Consider the following 19350-nt stretch of genomic DNA (forward strand, 5'->3'; position numbering starts at 1 on the left):
CTTTTAGCAAGTGCTGTTTCAGTTGAATGAAGGGGACGAAAGCCAGATTGGAGTGGATCAAGAATAGGTTGAGAAGAAAGAAAGTCGAGGCAGCGATGGTGGACAGCACGTTCTAATATCTTGGATAAGAAAGGGAGATGGGGCGATAGTTGGAAGGAGAGGTAGGATCCAGAGAAGGTTTTTTGAGGAGTGGGGTGACTACGGCATGTTTGAAGGCATCAGAGACATTCGCAGTGGAAAGTGACAGATTGAGGATATGACAGATGAAAGGGGTGACAGCAGGAGAGATAGTGTTGAGTAGATGAGTGGGAATAGGGTCAGTGGAGCAGTTGGTTAGTTTTGAGGATGACAGAAGAAGTAAAGTTTCTTCTTCAGTGATTTCGGAAAAGGAAGAAAAGGAGGCAGGGGTAAGAGGGTTGAGAGAGTGGACTAATGGAAGAAGGGGTGGTGGAGAGCTGGTTGTGAATTCAAGTTTAATCTGTGAACCTTATCATGAAAGTAATCAGCCAGAGTCTGGGGAGAAAGTGAAGGGGGAGTAGGAGGAGAAGGTACTTTGAGGAGAGAGTTTAGCATGGCAAAGAGACGTCTAGGGTTTGAACCAATAGAGTTAGTCAATTGGATGTAATAGTCCTGTTTGGCAAGTTGGAGAGCAGATTGGAAGGAAGTCAGCAAGAATTTGAAGTGAATGAAGTCAGCAAGGGCATTAGATTTAAGCCAAAGGCGTTCAGCAGAGTGGGCACAAGAGCGTAGGTAGCAGATAGTAGGGGTCAGCCAAGGTTGGGGTTTGGTACGTTTAATAGGACGAGACACGGGAGGAGCGAGAGTGTCCAGAGCAGATGACAGAATAGTATTATAGGAAGAGACAGCTCATTGACGGACTTGGTTGACATAGCAGTAGAGAAAAGATTTGAGATACTGGAGGACAGAGTGGAAGGGTTAATAGCCTGTCGATTCCTAAATGTGTTGGTTAGAATAGGACGGGACTGTTGAAGTGTGAAAGTTGATAGATAGGGGGAGAGTTGAGGCAAGGAAATTGGAGGGTGAGCAGTTGGAGAAGAGTACAAGATCAAGACAGTGGCCATTCTGGTGAGTAGGGGCGGTGAAGCACAGTTGAAGATTGAAGGAGGCTGTTAAGACAATGAATTTAGAAGCATAAGAGTCAGCAAGGGCACGAGATTTAAGCCAAAGGCGTTCAGCAGAGCGGGCACAAGAGCGTAGGTATCGGATAGTAGGGGTCAGCCAAGGTTGGGGTTTGATACGTTTAACGGGATGAGACACGGGAGGAGCGAGAGTGTCCAGAGCAGATGACAGAATAGTATTATAGGAAGAGACAGCCTCATTGACGGACTTGGTTGACATAGCAGTAGAGAAAAGATTTGAGATACTGGAGGACAGAGTAGAAGGGTTAATAGCCTGTAGATTCCTAAATGTGTTGGTTAGAATAGGTCGGGACTGGGGAGGAGGGTGTTGAAGTGTGAAAGTTATAAGATGATGGTAAGATAGGGGGAGAGTTGAGGCATGGAAATTGGAGGGTGAGCAGTTGAAGATTGAAGGAGGATGTTAAGGAAATGAATTTAGAAGCATCAAGAGGGGTCATTAGCATGAAAGTTAAAATCCCCAAGAATGAGGGAAGGAGATGAAGATTCAAGAAAGGAGGAGAGCCAGGCATCAAAGTCAGTGAGAAAGGAAGAGGGGGATTTAGCAGGGGGTCAATAAATGACTGCCTCCCAGAGAGGTAGAGGAGCGAATAGACGGATTGAGTGGACTTCAAAGGAAGAAAAGCAGTGAGATTGAGGTGGAAGAATGGGTTGAAATTTACAGGAGGGTGATAGTAGTAGTCCGACACCTCCTCCACGGCCAACCGAGCGAGGAGTATGGGAGAAGAGATAACCTCCATGACATAGGGCCGCAATTGAAGCAGAGTCTTCAGGGTGAAGCCAGGTTTCAGTTAGGGCAAGCAGATGAAGGTTATGAGAGATAAAGAGATCATGGATGTAGGAGAGTTTTTGTTGCAGACAGAGCGGGCGTTTCATAGAGCACAAGAGAAGGGTGGAGAAGGGGGGGTGGGGTGGAGAGGAATAGAAATAAGATTGGAGGTATCACGGTAAGGTCTACACGAATAGGATGAGGGCTGATGAGGGGGACCAGGATTGGGATTAATGTCATTAGCGGAGAGGAGGAGTAGGAGAGTACGGAGGAGAGTAGGAGAGGTATGACGACAGTGACGAAGGCGAGATGTATTCAGGTAAAAAGGCGAGGGGTGAATGGAAGGAAGGAAGTGCTGAAGGTTGAGAGCTGTGAAGAAGGGGGTGGAAAAAGAGGTGGTGAAGAGAGGGATAGAGAGATGGTGAATACAGAGGGAAGACAGTGTGCTCCAACGGTGGGAAGTGGTTTCGTAAGGAGAAACAGATTGGGAAGGGATAGTGCCAAGAAGAGCAGGTGTACTGGAGCCATAATAACAACAGATTTTTGGTACAGAAATGCTCAGAATAAGCTGAAGGAGGGTGGAGGTTCAGAGCAAACTAGGAGGTGGATAGTATAGGCATTAAGAGGTAGTAGCCAAAATATAAGATAAATACAATTCAATAATACAAGGTAGGAGTGGAGGAGTGGCCTAGTGGTTAGGGTGGTGGACTTTGGTCCTGGGGAACTGAGGAACTGAGTTTGATTCCTGGCACAGGCAGCTCCTTGTGACTCTGGGCAAGTCACTTAACCCTCCATTGCCTGCCGCATTGAGCCTGCCATAAGTGGGAAAGCGCAGGGTACAAATGTAACAAAATAAATATAAGATAAATACAAAATAGGGTAATGCAATATGCAGAAGCAGTAGTAGAGAGTAACTAGCAAAAAAGTCAGTAAGATCTTGAACAGTGAGATAAAGATAATGGATAGAAGGCAGCAGCCATCCAGAAACGTTAGCTGTGAGCAATTATGAAGGTATATCCATTAAAATCCCAACCCTCTCGGTTAAGTTGCAGTCTGGGGCAGAGGATGTGGACAGGAACAGACTATGTAGGCAGGAACAGGTGATGCAGGCTGGGGCAGAGGATGTGGGCAGGAACAGACGATGCAGGCTGGAGAAGGCAGGAACAGATGATGCAGGCTGGGGCAGAGGATGTGGGCAGGAACAGACGATGCAGGCTGGAGAAGGCAGGAACAGATGATGCAGGCTGGAGCAGACAATGCAAGTTGGAGCAGGTAGTGCAGGCAGGTAGGCAGGAACAGATGAAGCAAGCACTCTGAGAGCACTCTGGAGGAGACAGCTGAGGACTTGGAGGCAGGAGGGTGCAACAACTCAATAGATGAATGTAAAGTAGGATGATTCACGGCAGGACCCCCATGAGGGAACATTAGTATACCATCTCAAGAACGTTTCAGGATAATGCAGTCAATCTGGATGTAGTCTTTGCCAGTCGCCGATTCATTGATACTTTATGCGCTGCCACTCAGGCTGCCTCGCTGTCGCTCCGTCTTCAGACTTTATGGTATTTTTCTCCTGCTTCTCACCTGTGGAATTTACTCCTTTCCAGATGCAAAAATAGCAGATAACCCAGGCTAGGAGATGACAAAGGGCTAGCTTCCACTGCAGGCTACCTATGTGCTCAATCCCATCAGAAATGTGTAGCACTCTCCTTATTCATCGTGTTGTTCGTCTTCACTGCACAGTTGTTTCAGCGGTCTCGTTTGTCTTCACTGCACAGTTGTTTCAGCGGTCTGGTTCGGCTTCACTACACAGTTGTTTCAGTAGTCCCGTGCCTCGAGGTTATCCAGGGCTTCACTACACAGTTGTTTCAGCAGTCCCGTGCCGGTCCCATGCCTCATGGTTGTCCTGTTAGAATACTTCTCTCCTCCTCAAAACGAACTACCTGTTCCTCTGATCCCATTCCTACCCACCTTCTTAACACCATCTTTCCTACTCTCACCCCTTTTATGTCATATCCTCAATATCTCTCTTTCCACTGCGACCATTTCTGATGCCTTCAAACATGCTGTGGTCACACCGCTCCTGAAGAAGCCTTCGCTTGACCCGACATGTCCTTCCAACTATCGACCCATTTCCCTTCTCCCCTTCCTTTCCAAGTTACTTGGACCTGCCGTTCACCGCCGCTGTCTTGACTTTCTCTCTTCTCATGCTGTTCTTGACCCACTCCAACCTGACTTGCGCCCTCTTCATTCAACTGAAACTGCACTTGCAAAAGTTTCCAACGACCTGTTCCTGGCCAAATCCAAAGGTCTCTAGTCTATCTTCATCCTTCTCGATCTGTCCACTGCTTTTGACACTGTCGATCACAGCCTACTTTTTGAAACGCTGTCTTCATTTGGATTCCAGTGCGCTGTTCTTTCCTGGTTCGCCTCCTACCTCTGGCTTTGCACCTTTAGTGTACACACTGGTGGTTCCTCTTCCACTTCTATTCCTCTACCAATCGGTGTACCTCAGGGTTCTGTTCTTGGTCCTCTCCTGTTCTCCATCTACACTTCTTCCCTTGGCTCTCTGATATCATCCCATGGCTTTCAATACCATCTCTATGCTGATGACTCCCAAATTTACCTCTCTACCCCTGAAATCTCAACCAGCATCCAGGCCAAGGTTTCAGCCTGCCTATCTGGTATCGCTTAGCCCTCTCCTTAAGTCACTTCACTGGCTCCCTATCCGTTTCCGTATCCAGTTCAAGCTTTTCTTATTGACCTATAAGTGTATTCACTCTTCCGCTCCCCAGTACCTCTCCACTCTTGTGTCTCCCTATGCCCCCCCCCTCGGGTACGCAGTTCTGTAGATAAATCTCTTATCTGTCCCCTTCTCCTCTACTGCTAATTCTAGACTCCGTTCCTTTTGTCTTGCTGCACCCCACGCCTGGAATAGACTACCCGAGCCTGTATGTCTAGCCCCGTCTTTGGCCGTTTTCAAGTCCAGACTTAAAGCCCACCTCTTTGCCACAGCTTTTGACTCCTAACCACTACTCACTTGCCCTGTCCTTTATCCTCACCTATTTATTCCCTTACCCTTAATTGTTCTGTCTGTTTGCCTGTCTTATCTAGATTGTAAGCTCTTTGAGCAGGGACTGTCTTTTGTGTATGGTGTACAGCTCTGCTTATGCCTTGTAGCGCTATAGAAATGATAAATAGTAGTAGAGAGAGTGTGTTTCACACAGATACACTGTGAGAGAGAGAGTGTGTGTGAGAGAGTATGTGTGCAATACACAGACTCTCAGTGAGAGTGACTCTGTGAGACATAGAGAGTGAATGTGATACAGTGTGAGACATATTGTGAGAGACTGTGTGAGAGTGAGGGAGAGAAAGACACTGACTGTGAGACAGTGTGTGTGACAGAGATACCTTCCCCCTCCATCTGTGGTGTGGGGACCCCCTCCCCCTCACCTCTGGTCTCAGGATCCCCTCCCCTGTGGTCTCGGGATCCCCTCTCCCCTCGCCCCCTGTGAGGTCTCAGGACCCCCTCCCCCCTCTGCGTTCCCCTCCCCTCTAGTCTCAGGAACCCCTGCCCCTCCCCCCCTCTGTGTGGTTGGCAGCACCGTGCGAGTGTATGAGAGAGAGAGTGAGACTGTGCGAGTGTGTCTGAGAGAGTGTGTGTGATTGTCTTCTGGCCTCTGCTCCCCTCCAGGCACCCAGCGATTCTCCTGTCTCCCCTGCCCCCCCCCCCCCCCCCAACCACCCAGCGATTTGTCATCTGTCCCCTGATTAGGTCCATCGAAGTGGCGGCGTTATTGAAAGCCCTGGCCGTCTGTAGCCTGGCCGTCTCCATCCTTCGATTTCGTTCCCTCGGTCCTCCTGCTTTCTGCTTACCCACCCTTGACGTCATAACGTATTGACTTCTGTAGCCTGTCCGTCTCCAGCCTTCGATTTCGTTCCCTCACCAGTCCTGCCTTCAGATTCCCCGCCCTTGACGCCATGACGTTTTGACGACGTCACCTCGTTTTGACGCGAGGGTGGGGAAGAGAGAGATGTGACACCGTTACGAACCCTTCACTGAAGCTACGGAGTCAGCTTCAAAACGTTGGAGGTGCGTTTTTATTATAGTAGATTGACAATACAAATTTATCCATTCAGAAATACATATATTGTTTCAAATATTTAGTATTAACACAGTCCCTGGCCCAGCAGCATGGCTCCAGCCCACTTTCACTAGAGAAACCTCTGCTATCCTGAAAATCTAAACCGTTGTCAATACTATCCCTCACAGTAGAGGCTCACCATTCTGAAAATTCACAAACTAAACCTCCCATGAATATATGTATTATAATAACACTATTTCTTAGCATAGCACAGATCAATCCAGGACTTGTGGGTTATGCCTGTCTGCCAGCAGGTGGAAATGGAGGGCACTGAATTTTACTGCCCTTAAGAGCCAGTGCTCAGTGAAAGCCTCTCAGTATCCTATCTCCAGCAGGTGGAAGACGTGTTTTCCCGTATCTCCTGATGTTTGGGGTGCCTTGGCTGACTTTGGGTGCTTCTTCTCATGCACCAGAGTCCTGGTTCAGTTGAGTAGGGTTGGTGGGAATACCTGGTGGTGCCGGGTCCCTTCCGCTAACCCCCTCCTCCCCCCCCCCCCCCCCCCCCGTCTGCTCCCATTTTCAGATGGTCTCCTTCCTCTGAAATAATTTAAAAAAAAAAAAAAGCAGAACGTGCTCTGTGGAATGCTTGATGGAGCTTTCAGCTGACAGCATCGCAAGAAGGATCTTCGTGTTGCCACAGAGCTTGGGCTGGTGAGTACCGCTGTTCCTCCTGTGTTGGAAATGGCAGCGCCATCAGAGTCCGTGAAGCGCTGCTTGGCTTGCAAGATGCACAAGTCTCCCTTAGGACAGAGTCCTGCTTGCACTCCTCTACCACAGCGGCTGAGGGGGACGAAACCCACAAGTCCTGGATTGATCTGTTGCTACTAAAGGAAAGAAAATTAGGTAAGGACTAATTTCTCCTTCCTTTTCGTCTATACCAGCCCAGAACAGTGGGTTGTCTGTCGACAAGCAGATGGAGACGGGGGGGAAAAAACATTTCTTTGTGACTCACCATTTAAAGATACCATGCAGCCATAAAATGTTCAGTATTTTTCTTGGTTTCCAAGCAGATGGTGGACAGAACATGGAAGCTCTTCCTTGGTGCTTCTCGCACAGCTCCTGAACCAGATTGGATTAAGTTACAGAATTGAGGTCTGAGAATTTCAGAGAAAAGGGGATTTATTTGTAATTTTTCACAGTACAGTTATTTGGAGGTGGACCTGCAAGGCCTGGGTGTTTGACCTGCAGAGCTTGAGTGATGGCTTAATTGCCCAAGTAATAAGTCAAGGCACAAGGGTGCATGTGATGCTGTGTATGTGGAACAGAGAATGAACTGAGGCCCTTCTCAGTTTAGGGACAAAGTAATAAGTTAGGAGCCTGAGTTAGGGACCACAATTAATTGTTTCCTTCAAAAGTTAACTGGTCCAAGTATTCCCCTTTCCTAGTACATAAGTACATAAGTAGTGCCATACTGGGAAAGACCAAAGGTCCATCTAGCCCAGCATCCTGTCACCGACAGTGGCCAATCCAGGTCAAGGGCACCTGGCACGCTCCCCAAACGTAAAAACATTCCAGACAAGTTATACCTAAAAATGCGGAATTTTTCCAAGTCCATTTAATAGCGGTCTATGGACTTGTCCTTTAGGAATCTATCTAACCCCTTTTTAAACTCCGTCAAGCTAACCGCCCGTACCACGTTCTCCGGCAACGAATTCCAGAGTCTAATTACACGTTGGGTGAAGAAAAATTTTCTCCGATTCGTTTTAAATTTACCACACTGTAGCTTCAACACTCATGCCCTCTAGTCCTAGTATTTTTGGATAGCGTGAACAGTCGCTTCACATCCACCCGATCCATTCCACTCATTATTTTATACACTTCTATCATATCTCCCCTCAGCCGTCTCTTCTCCAAGCTGAAAAGCCCTAGCCTTCTCAGCCTCTCTTCATAGGAAAGTCGTCCCATCCCCACTATCATTTTCGTCGCCCTTCGCTGTACCTTTTCCAATTCTACTATATCTTTTTTGAGATACGGAGACCAGTACTGAACACAATACTCCAGGTGCGGTCGCACCATGGAGCGATACAACGGCATTATAACATCCGCACACCTGGACTCCATACCCTTCCTAATAACACCCAACATTCTATTCGCTTTCCTAGCCGCAGCAGCACACTGAGCAGAAGGTTTCAGCGTATCATCGACGACGACACCCAGATCCCTTTCTTGATCCGTAACTTCCTAACGCGGAACCTTGCAAGACGTAGCTATAATTCGGGTTCCTCTTACCCACATGCATCACTTTGCACTTGTCAACATTGAACTTCATCTGCCACTTGCACGCCCATTCTCCTCACAGAATAAATTGAATTAAACCAGGATGGTAGACTTTCTTTTTGATTTATTAAAGTTTAGAGTAGTAGGTCATGGTTCCAGAGTCTACATCCAAAGATGTGAAGCAATTGGGCCCCATCGTACAAGCAAGATGAAGAGAGAAGACTCGAGAGTCCATAGCTTCCACAGATAAGTGAGCATGTACACCTGAAAAACAAAGAAAGGACATCAAGACACAGTACAGTGAAATACCAGCTAGTGTGGTTCAAATCCTTTAGGGTCTGAAAGACAAAAATTGGACACAGTCACTTCTTAAGAGGGAAAAAAAAAAACATTTTCTTTAGCGTTAATAGTACAAAAGAAATTATTTGCGTAAGTAATATTTATCTGATGATCTGGTTCACTATTTAATTTGTCCGGAGTATCCAGTTGCACCTGTAAAAGAAAAGCGTTAAACATAAAGAACTTAAGATGAAATTATTTAAAGAAATCATCAATTTGACCAACTATATAATCCCAGATTTGCCAATTATAAAGTCACATTTACTGTTGTAACACCAGTCTGGTTCTTAACTCTTAATCCTTTAAAATATTTCCTTTTTGTTTTGGACTGAGAGCGAGGTTAGTTTAATGTACTCTGCTATTCAAGACTGTCTAGTGACAATGTAAGCGGCCAATTTAGACTGCAACTAATGGTACATGGTAGTCATCAGCACAAGGCTGAAGCAGCAGTGATTTATATTTTTGGTGAAGTTGGCAGTATTATGGGCCTTTTGAACCCTTTGGGAGTTTAATTTGCTCAATTTTAGTTCTGAGAATTTGAGTTAGTTCAGAGATATAAGTTGCAAAGTTTTCCAGCAGGTTCCAGGAAGAGTTCCGGTACCATTGCAGTAAATTGTGTTTTGAGTAGTGTTCCCTTATTTTTAGGGGATCCTTGGGAGGAAGCAGCCCGGTTTCTAGAGAAGTGTTCATGATCCCCCAAAGAAAGAGCGACAGAGAGGAGAGAAATGATAGAAGCTCCAGGTTCAAGTTTGGCAGAGTGAAAGAAAAGCTATAGAAGATGTGTGTTTTCTAAAGAATAAAGAATGTCAGGAGCGAAAACTTAACTACCCCTTGGAAGACTCTCTTGAAGAGTTCTGGAACAGGAATACAGCTGGATACAATCCCAGATATATTAGTCCGGAGAGGTACTGGCAATACCTCCAGTGGGAGAAGCGTGAGAGATGGAACCGAGATGTGGCTTTGGAAATCTTCGGGAGGCCAATGAAGAATTGGTTTACCTCAGTGCAGAGTTGGATCCTGGTTCTGTATGAACAGATTGAAGACTCTGCCTAGTGTGAAACGTCCGTCTGGTTTGCTGCTAGAAGTGAGAGATTTTGGATTGTAAACCACAAATGTCAAGCCAGGAAGGAGAAAATGTCCACGTTTCTAGTGCCTGGGGTCTATTGGAGGGCAGAAAGGAGTTGACAAGTGTTTGTGACTGGTGTGGTGAATTCGGTCATGCCAGCAGGGATTGCAACACCTGTCTGAAGGTTCAGAAACCAGTCTCTCCAAAGCTTGATAGTTCTTGTTCCAGTTCAGAGAGTGAAGAGAACTTCGACGTATATCAAATGATTCATCAGATGACAACGTTTTAGGAAATGATATTAGAGTGGCTGGCTGCTAGCTACAAAAGTTGGATGCAACCAGAAGAATTGAGGCCAGCACTGATACTTTTCCTGCAGAGAAGATGGAAGAAACAAGTGTTGTTGCTGAGCCCCTGGTGCAGACCCAGAGTATAGTGGAAGAGAAGGGCTGTGAGAGAGAAGCAGTGGTCCTACAAACAGGAATAAAAGGCTGCTGGTGGTTCATGGTCTGATTCTATGGAGAGAGAGGAAGAAGTAAAACCAAGTAAATTTATCTATTTAATTTGTTAACCCACTGGTTACACTACGTCTATATTTCCAGTCCATTAATGCTTTGTTTTTGTGGTCAAATATCTGGATTTATCTAGGTTGACTCAAACGTATCAGGATTTTTGCACTATGGACAAAAGCTTTAGCCCTTGGAGTTGCTTCTTTCCTGTAATTTCTGTGTACTTGTGTTATGGGTTATGAGCAAAACAATTACCTATTCTTTGGACCAAAGCAATTAATAGACTTTATTATTTATTTATTGCACTTGTATCCCACATTTTCCCACCTATTTGCAGGCTCAATGTGGCTTACAGAGACCTGTTAAGGCATCACCATACCAGGGTACAGAATACAATTGATGTTATACAGAAGTCAAGGAAAACAAGAGGATCTGGTCAAGTAGTTATAGGAAGATACTTTCTGAATGAAGGTAGATAGGAGTTGTGTAGTAGTTAGTTATGGGTTCTCCTGGTAAGCCTTGTTAAAGAGGTAGGTTTTCAGAGATTTGCGGAAGGTACTTAATTCGTTGATCGATTTCAAGTGAGTTGGGAGTTCATTCCATAACTGCGTACTTATGTAGGAAAAGCTGGTCACGTGTGTTAGTTTATATTTTACTCCTTTACAGCTGGGGAACTGTAGATTAAGAAATGTTTGGGCAGATCTTTTAGCATTTCTGGGTGGCAGGTCAACGAGGTCCATCATGTACGATGGGGCCTCTCTGTGTATGATTTTATGAACAATCGCGCAGATCTTGAATGTGGTACGTTCTTTAAGTGGGAGCCAATGTAGTTTCTTTCTTAGTGGCCTTGCACTTTCATATTTTGTTTTTCAAAAAATGAGCCTAGCTGCGGTATTCTGGGCTGTTTGGTTTCTTGATGGTCTGTTCTTTACAGCCGGTATAAAGTGCGTTGCAATAGTCCAGGTGGCTTAATACCATTGATTGTATGAGGTGGCGAAAAATGGCCCTTGGAAAGAACGGTTTAACTCTTTTTTTAGTTTCCACATGGAATGGAACATCTTCTTAGTTGTGTTTTTCACGTGGTTTTTGAGTGTGAGATTTCGATCAATGGTGACTCCAAGAATTTTCAGAGTATTTGAAACGGGGAGGGAAAAGTTTGGTGTAGTAATGATAGTGAATTTACTTGTATTGGGAGGTGAGTATGAGGCATTGTGTTTAAGTTTTAGTTGAAATGCGTCCGCCCAGGAGTGCATAATTTGGAAGCTTTGGTTGATCTCGGTGGTGGTTTCCTTTAGATCATTCTTGAACGGGATGTAGATCATGACATTGTCTGCATATATGTATGGATTGAGATTTTGGTTGGCTAGTAACTTGACGAGGGGTATCATCATTAAGTTGAAGAGGGTCGGCGAGAGGGGGGATCCTTGGGGAACTCCACATTCCGGTGTCCATGGGGCTGAAATTGTCGCATTAGCAGTTGCTTGGTATGATCTTGTGGTCAGGAATCCTTTAAACTAATTAAGAACATTACCTCCTACTCCAAAGTATTCTAGAATATGTAGAAGTATTCCATGTGTGACCATGTCAAAGGCGCTGGACATGTCAAATTGTAAGAGAAGTATGTTATTGCCAGTTGCGGTTGTTTGAATTTATTCATTAGAGTCACTAATACTGTTTCAGTGCTGTGTTCCTCTCGAAATCCTGATTGAGAATCCTGAAGTATTGAGTGTTTATTTAGGTAGTTAGTTAGTGAGCTGTTTTGTCACTACGCCTTCCATGAGTTTAGTTATCAGTGGGATGGATGCCACTGGGCGGTAATTGGTTGTCATTTGTACTTTTCTTTGTGTCTTTAGGTATAGGGGTGAGTAGAATGTTTCCTTTATCCTTTGGGAAGAGACCATTTTGTAGCATGTGGTTCAGATGGTTCGTGAGGTCTATTTTGAGGAGTTGTGGGGCGACTCTTATAAGGTTGTTAGGGCGATGTCTAATTTGCATTGTGACTTGGCATATCTTCCAAGTGACTGGGAGACGTTGTCGATCGAGAGCGTATCGAATTTGGTCCATAATCGGTCTGCTGGGTGTACTCCGGGTAGTGGGTCTAGGCATTCAAGGAGGTTTAGGTAGTCAGTTGTGTTGCTGGGTGTCATGAGTCGTAGTTTTATAATCTTCTCTTCTTTATTTTAGCTAAGAAGGACCAAATATATCTGTATGATGTCAAAGAATACCGCTGTATGGGTTGGCTGGAGACAGTGAGCGGTATTTAGCATTTCCTTCGGGGTAATATGATTTTGTACCTTTGGTTTCCTGTTAAAAGAATGCAAGAAATAAAGTAATTTAAATTGTGGGTAAAGATTTTGAAGTTGATTTCCTTAGGCACTGATACGTACGTTTTGATTTCCCCTACTACTACTATTTATTATTTCTATAGCGCTACAAGGCATACGCAGCGCTGCACAAACATAGAAGAAAGACAGTCCCTGCTCAAAGAGCTTACAATCTAATAGAAAAAAATAAATAAAGTAAGCAAATCAAATCAATTAGTGTGAACGGGAAGGAAGAGAGGAGGGTAGGTGGAGGCGAGTGGTTACGAGTCAAAAGCAATGTTAAAGAGGTGGGCTTTCAGTCTAGATTTAAAGGTGGCCAAGGATGGGGCAAGACGTAGGGGCTCAGGAATTTTATTCCAGGCGTAGGGTGCAGCGAGACAGAAGGCGCAAAGTCTGGAGTTGGCAGTAGTGGAGAAGGGAACAGATAAGAAGGATTTATCCATGGAGCGGAGTGCACGGGAAGGGGTATAGGGAAGGACGAGTGTGGAGAGATACTGGGGAGCAGCAGAGTGAATACATTTATAGGTTAGTAGAAGAAGTTTGCACAGGATGCGAAAACGGATAGGGAGCCAGTGAAGGGTCTTGAGGAGAGGGGTAGTATGAGTAAAGCGACCCTGGCGGAAGATGAGACGGGCAGCAGAGTTTTGAACTGACTGGAGAGGGGAGAGGTGACTAAGTGGGAGGCCAGCAAGAAGCAGATTGCAGTAGTCTAAACGAGAGGTGACAAGGGTGTGGATGAGGGTTTTGGTAGAGTGCTCGGAAAGAAAGGGGCGGATTTTACGGATGTTGTAAAGAAAGAAACGACAGGTCTTGGCGGTCTGCTGGATATGAGCAGAGAAGGAGAGAGAAGAGTCAAAGATGACCCCAAGGTTTCGAGCTGAGGAGACAGGGAGAATGAGAGAGCCATCAACAGAAATAGAAAACGAGGGGAGCGGGGAGGTGGATTTGGGGGGGGAAAATGAGAAGCTCGGTTTTGGTCCTATTTAATTTCAGGTGGCGTTGAGACATCCAGGCAGCAATGTCAGACAAGCACGCTGAAACTTTGGTTTGGATGGAAGGTGAGATATCAGGGGTAGAAAGGTAGATTTGGGAGTCATCAGCATAGAGATGGTAGGAAAAGCCATGGGATGAGATTAATGAACCAAGGGAAGAAGTGTAGATAGAAATTTGTAGAGATATTTCCCCCCCCCCCCCTTTTTTTTAAATTCTGATGTTTCCATTGTCACTGAAGAAAAAAGAAGGGGTTCACACCTTCCACAAATCCGAAAACAAATGCAGAGTGGAAGAAAATCCAATCCAAGAAACCAGTCAGAACTCACAGAATGAGAACTCCAAATAGACTTTATTAGGACCCTACACGGTCCGTGTTTCGGCTATAAAGCCTTCATCAGGGGTCTAAAAACATAACATACAAAAAGAATGAGAATAATATATATGTTGAAAATTAAAAATTGAAATCATGTTAAACACATGGAGAATATTGTCTCAAGTAAAAGCATATTACTCATGACATAGGAAACAATGTCTCAAACAAAATAAAAACTGATATTTAAAAACTAATGTTTAAAAACACAGAAATTATAACATTAGCCATGTAAAATGTCCCTATGCCGTCTAATAAATTTAATTTAAAACATCTTTAAATTGTATACATACACTATGACATTTGGATGAACTCACAAACAGAGAATGTCATTTATGTCGTCCAGAATATCTCTACAAATTTTCAGTGCTCCAGTAGTAGTATATTCTCAATAAAACATCAGCATATCGGTATGTGTGTGTTTTTGGAATATCCATATTATATATTTTTTGCAATTTCTAACTTTTGTAATTCCAAATTTTGATTTATACGTATAATTATATACATACATTTTCATTATATACATTTACATTTTTATTTTTATTATTTTCTTTTTATGTTTTTAAATATGAATTATTAGTTTATACACCTATATATATATATATATATATATATATATATATATATATATATATACACACACCAGTAATACATTAATATTATAGTTCACTATGATTAATATATTCCAGCATTTTCGTACTGGTAACGAAAATGGAGCAATGTATGATTAATAAATATATAGAGAGATTTGTAGAGATATTCTGGATGACATAAATGACATTCTCTGTTTGTGAGTTCATCCAAATGCCATAGTGTATGTATACAATTTAAAGATGTTTTAAATTAAATTCATTAGACGGCATATGGATTTTGTTTGGGATTAGTCTTTTGTAGTACATAGCGCCTTCAGAATAGATGAGCTCCAAGTACTAAACAGCATTTTGCTATACCTTGATTTTCGGCTACACCGGATGTTTTTGGTTTTCTTAAGGGCGCTGCTAGTGCCTTAATAAGGGTTTAAAGATATATAATTTTGTCTTTTTAGGTATTAAGGCTAGCGCGTTAGCAAATATAAACAGCAGCGATTTACTAAACCACACCATGCTAGTTTATTACCTTTGATCATTTTACATATCAGCGCAACATTACGATTCCTACGCCATTACATAGTAACATAGTAGATGATGGCAGAAAAAGACCTGCACGGTCCATCCAGTCTGCCCAACAAGATAACTCATATTTGCTGCTTTTTGTGTATACCCTACTTTGATTTGTACCTGTGCTTTTCAGGGCACAGACCGTATAAGTCTGCCCAGCACTATCCCCGCCTCCCAACCACCAGCCCCTCCTCCCAACCACCAGCTCTGGCACAGACCGTATAAGTCTGCCCAGCACTATCCTCACCTCCCAACCACCAGCCCTGCCTCCCAACCACCAGCTCTGGCACAGACCGTACAAGTCTGTCCAGCACTATCCCTGCCTCCCAACCACCAGTCCCGCTTCCCACCACCGGCTCTGGTACAGACCGTATAAGTCTGCCCAGCACTATCCCCGCTTCCCAACCACCAGCCCCGCCTCCCGATCTTGACTAAGCTCCTGAGGATCCATTCCTTCTGCACAGGATTCCTTTATGCTTATCCCACGCATGTTTGAATTCCGTTACCGTTTTCATTTCCACCATCTCCCGCGGGAGGGCATTCCAAGCATCCACTACTCTCTCCGTGAAAAAATACTTCCTGATATTTTTCTTGAGTCTGCCCCCCTTCAATCTCATTTCATGTCCTCTCTCGTTCTACCATCTTCCCATCTCCGGAAAAGGTTCGTTTGCGGATTAATACCTTTCAAATATTTGAACGTCTGTATCATATCACCCCTGTTTCTCCTTTCCTCCAGAGTAAACATGTTTAGTTCAGCAAGTCTGTCCTCATACGTCTTGTAACGCAAATCCCATACCATTCTCGTAGCTTTTCTTTGTACCGCTTCAATTCTTTTTACATCCTTAACAAGATACAGCCTCCAAAACTGAACACAATACTCCAGGTGGGGCCTCACCAACGACTTATACAGGGGCACACCTCTCTCTATACAGCCTAGCAACCTTCTAGCTACGGCCACCGCCTTGTCACACTGTTTCGTCGCCTTCAAATCCTCAGATACTATCACTCCAAGATCCCTCTCTCCGCCCGTACCTATCAGACTCTCCCCGCCTAACACATACGTCTCCCGTGGATTTCTATTCCCTACGTGCATCACTTTGCATTTCTTCGCATTGAATTTTAATTGCCAAACCTTAGACCATTCTTCTAGCTTCCTCAGATCCTTTTTCATGTTTTCCACTCCCTCCCGGGTGTCCACTCTGTTACAGATCTTAGTATCATCCGCAAATAGGCAAACTTTACCTTCTAACCCTTTGGCAATGTCATTCACAAATATATTGAACAGAATTGGCCCCAGCACCGATCCCTGAGGCACTCCACTACTCACCTTTCCCTCCGAGCGAATTCCATTCACCACCACCCTCTAGCGTGTGTCCGTCAACCAGTTCCTAATCCAGTTCACCACTTCAGGTCCTATCTTCAGCCCCTCCAGTTTATTTAAGAGCCTCCTGTGGGGAACCGCGTCAAAAGCTTTGCTGAAATCTAAGTCGATTACGTCCATAGCTCGTCCCTGATTCAATTCTCCTGTCACCCAATCAAAGAACTCAATGACATTCGTTTGGCACGATTTCCCTTTGGTAAAACCATGTTGTCTTGGATCTTGCAACTTATTGGCTTCCAGGAAATTCACTATCCTTTCCTTCAGCATCGCTTCCATTACTTTTCCAATAACCGAAGTGAGGCTTACCATTCATTTATTTGAATACAGTAGTTATGTTTTGGAACGTCTTCAGGACTCATCACATGTATCCTATTCTCTGTTTAGGTACACGTTACAAAGTGCACCTATGCCCTATTTTCCATCTTTTTGAATTTTGATGTTGATGATCATTATATATTTATATTTTCACATTCTGGCGGCTTACTTCTGCGTCAGCATGTGCTCTTTCCTTTTACACCAGCGCAGCTTGTAGGCTGGGACGTTATCATGGAATATTTTTCTTTCAAAACATTTATTATTAATGACCCCTTTTTTCAGAACGTATATTTAGTACGTATACTTCTATCTTTTCAACTATCTCTTTGGGAAACCCCCTTTTTAAGTCACACAATTTTTTTATATTTTCTTATGTGCCTCTATTTACATATTTTCATTTTTTATGTGTATATATATACTTTTTCCTTTACACATTTTTCAATCTTTTTAGCATGTATTTTTTGCACGTAGATCTGTGTTTTGTTTCACCTATATTTACTATATCATTATTTATTTATTTGAAATCCGTATCTCTATGATTTGGTCTCCGTTTTGATGCATGGTCACAAAATGTCCCTGTTTGGTTTCTTGATTTGGTTTTTTTATTGTTTAAAACTTTTTTATAGAGATGCACACACATCCGCATTTGCTTTTATTATTAATATAAACCATTTATCCTCGTTTTGCATGAATCCATTATATATGTTTTAACAATATATACTGTTTATGTATTGGCAATTTTGTTGGACAATGGTAAATATAGTCATATGCTTTTGTGCAATGTTCATACATATCTCATGATATGACATGTAATATGCCCTTGTTATTCCTTTATCATAGATCATTTCAGTTTGCAGAAAGTTAACTGGTTGTCAATTTTATCCACATGATTATTTTCTATATTGGAAGTGAATAGGTACGTTCCTCTATGTATGTATATTTATATCATTTTCATGGATAAATGTTTTTTTTTATACATATATATGTTTTTATTTATGTGTGTTACACATGAGATTTAAATGTTGCTCACTGATTATATTTATGTTTGTTTATAGACCCCTGACGCAGGCCTTTACGGCCGAAACACGATTCGTGTCGGGTCGTTGTTTTATTGATTTGAAATAAAGACCTTGTTTAAGGAGACACCACTTGTGAGAGGACTTTTTTTGGATCCACTGTTTCCTTTGCTTCACAATTTATTTGAACCATGATGTGAAGTAACTAGTTTCCAGCAAGTTGGGCATATTAGTAAAATTTCAGCAGAAATATGTTGAACTCCATCTGTGTACACAGAGAGCTCATTAGCTGACATTAGTCTGTGTCCCGGAGTGATGTAAGGCTCAGTCACAGCCTGAAACCATCTCTTGTTCTCCATGTTGAATTGCTTAATTCAGGTTTTTTTTTTTTTTTTCTTGAAGAGCAGAACTTTACTCCTGGGGTTCAGTATTGCTGGTGTTACTACAGTAGAGAATGACGGGCATGGGGACGGGGAACAAACTTTGTTCCCGTGTCATTTTCTACTTTGAAGCCTGTTAATGAACTGGACTGTTATTTATGTTTGAGTGATGCAGACAACGCTATTTTGATTTTTTTGGAAAAACAAATGTGCTGGCCCCAACTAGCAAAATTTGCATGGGGGATCCTGTACATCCTGCTACCAGCACATCATCTAAGAAGACATCTTCTATTGCAGGAAGGACTGTGGGAGATAAGAGAGTTAGACTGAATCCTGAGATTGTTGATGACTTCTTATTCAGCCACAGTGCTTCATAGGGCATATTTCTCCCCTCTAGGGCATAAAGATTGAGTTGTATTTTGCACCCCTAGACATTTTAACAGGGTGGATTAGGATTCCTCGGGTTAGTAGAAATCGGCCATTGTTGGGGTTGGAAGGGTAGAGGGTTGTGGTGAGGAGGGTTATTATAGCTGCTCGCTGTTATTTAGTTTATACACAGCATATTGTTCCTTTTTGTATTTTAATAAAAAGATTTAAATCTAAAGTCATAATTGTTCAAGGCTTCTGCAGATGAGGACAGAGCCCATGGGGACAGACAGGGACAGAACCTGTGTGGACAGAGACAGAACCCATGGGGTTGGGGACAAACTTTGTCCCCTTATCATTCTCTATACTACAGCTCTTACTGTTTTTTTTTTTTTTTTTAAATTTTGTTTTTAATGTAACTGTAAACCAGGACCTCCTGTCTGGTGGGTTTTTTTGTTTTTGTTTTGGGGGGGGGGGGGGGGGGGTCTTTCATTTTATTTGACAAATTTATATACCACCATCTTGAACAATTAATTCAAAGTGGTATACCTAATAAAAACATGCACAATCAATAAATACATCCATAAACAGTACACAGTAAAAACTATAGATCGGCTTATAACTTACTGCAGGCCTGAGAACAACTTTATCGCCACAGTTCACAAATCTTAAACTCAGGGATTTAGCTACTATTGAGTGAGCCCGGCAAAATGTCTAGGGCTGCCTAGTGGTATGTGCTGGCTGCTTGAAGTGCTTTCCTCCTAACACATTAGTTCCCTGCTCTTCATCGCTACAGGTCCAGCATTACTTAATCCATCCCCCTTCTCTCCCATGGGTATGTCATTTCTCTAT

The 19350-nt window shown here is 43.4% G+C and overlaps 1 protein-coding gene and 1 long non-coding RNA gene across 9 annotated transcripts in view; one reads left to right on the forward strand and one right to left on the reverse strand.

The window, feature by feature from the left end:
• WDR53 (WD repeat domain 53) overlaps positions 1 to 19350 on the forward strand; it is a 73048-nt gene that overhangs the window by 50702 nt on the left and 2996 nt on the right. The gene's annotated exons all lie outside the window — the stretch shown is intronic.
• LOC115478409 overlaps positions 8393 to 19350 on the reverse strand; it is a 361625-nt gene continuing 350667 nt past the window's right edge. For both annotated transcript variants that reach the window (XR_003943507.1, XR_003943508.1), the window contains exon 4: positions 8393 to 8549. This is a non-coding gene — a long non-coding RNA (uncharacterized LOC115478409). The remainder of the gene's footprint in view (positions 8550 to 19350) is intronic.

This window comes from Microcaecilia unicolor, chromosome 10, assembly GCF_901765095.1.
Source record: "Microcaecilia unicolor chromosome 10, aMicUni1.1, whole genome shotgun sequence".
Taxonomy (NCBI): domain Eukaryota; kingdom Metazoa; phylum Chordata; class Amphibia; order Gymnophiona; family Siphonopidae; genus Microcaecilia; species Microcaecilia unicolor.